Here is a 1,045-nt window from a genome sequence, read left to right on the forward strand (position 1 = left end):
GGGGTGGAGGTAACCCCGTGAGGGGGGTGGGAAGAAGCCCCTGGGGAGAAGGGTGGAGGTGACCTCGTGGAGGTGATGGAGCCCATGGAGAGGGGGCTGGAGAGGATCCCATGGGGTGGAGGTGGGAGATGATTCCATGGGGAGGATGGGGGTCAGTTCATGGGGAGGATGGAGACTCCATGGGGAGAAGGTTGGGGATGTCCTCATGGGGCTAATCCTGTGGGGAGGAGGATGGAGAGAACCCTATGGAGAGGTTGGAGACAACCCCAGGGGGGGAGGAGAAGGAGATAACCTGATGGAGGTGATGGAGCTGAAACTGTGGGGAGGAGGTTGGAGCTAATGCCATAGGGAGGAGGGAGCTGAACCCATGGGGAGGAGGTTGATGTCCTCATGGAGGTGGTGGAGCTGAACCCATGGGGAAGAGGTTGATGTCCTCATGGTGGAGCTGAACCCATGGGAAGGAGGGTGGGGGTGATCCCAAGGGGAGGGTGGAGTTAAAGCCTTGGGGAAGAGGTTGGAGTTACTCTCATGGGGAGGATGGAGCTCAACCCTTTGGGAGGAGGGTGGGAACATCTTCATGGAGATGGTGGAACTAAAGTCTTGGGGTGGATGTTGGAGGTGATCCCATGGAGATGATGGAGCTCAACCCATGGGGAGGAGGTGGGAGGTGATCCCAAGGGCAGGATAGAACCAACCCATGGGGAGGAGGTGGGAGATGATCCCAAGGGCAGGATAGAACCAACCCATGGGGAGGAGGTGGGAGGTGATCCCAAGGGCAGGATAGAACCAACCCATGGGGAGGAGGTGGGAGGTGATCCCAGGGGCAGGATAGAACCAACCCATGGGGAGGAGGTGGGAGATGATCCCAGGGGAGGATAGAACCAACCCATGGGGAGGAAGGAGGCTGGAGCTGATCCCGAGGGAGGACAGGACCACCCCCCCGGGGAGGAGGCTGCAGCCAGGCTGTGCCCGCAGGATGGAGCCGTTCTGGCCGCCGGCCGAGCCCCGGGGGCGCAGCGCCGGCCCCCGCCGCCGCCCCACCCAC

General features: G+C 61.8%; 1 protein-coding gene across 1 annotated transcript in view; it reads left to right on the top strand.

Annotated features, from left to right (window-relative positions):
• Positions 1-1,045, top strand: part of GPR25 (G protein-coupled receptor 25) — a gene marked incomplete at its 3' end in the record, with an annotated part of 12,875 nt that overhangs the window by 11,185 nt on the left and 645 nt on the right. The window lies entirely within an intron of this gene.

This window comes from Chaetura pelagica, unplaced genomic scaffold, assembly GCF_000747805.2.
Source record: "Chaetura pelagica isolate M959 unplaced genomic scaffold, ChaPel_1.0 scaffold2006, whole genome shotgun sequence".
Taxonomy (NCBI): Eukaryota; Metazoa; Chordata; class Aves; order Apodiformes; family Apodidae; genus Chaetura; species Chaetura pelagica.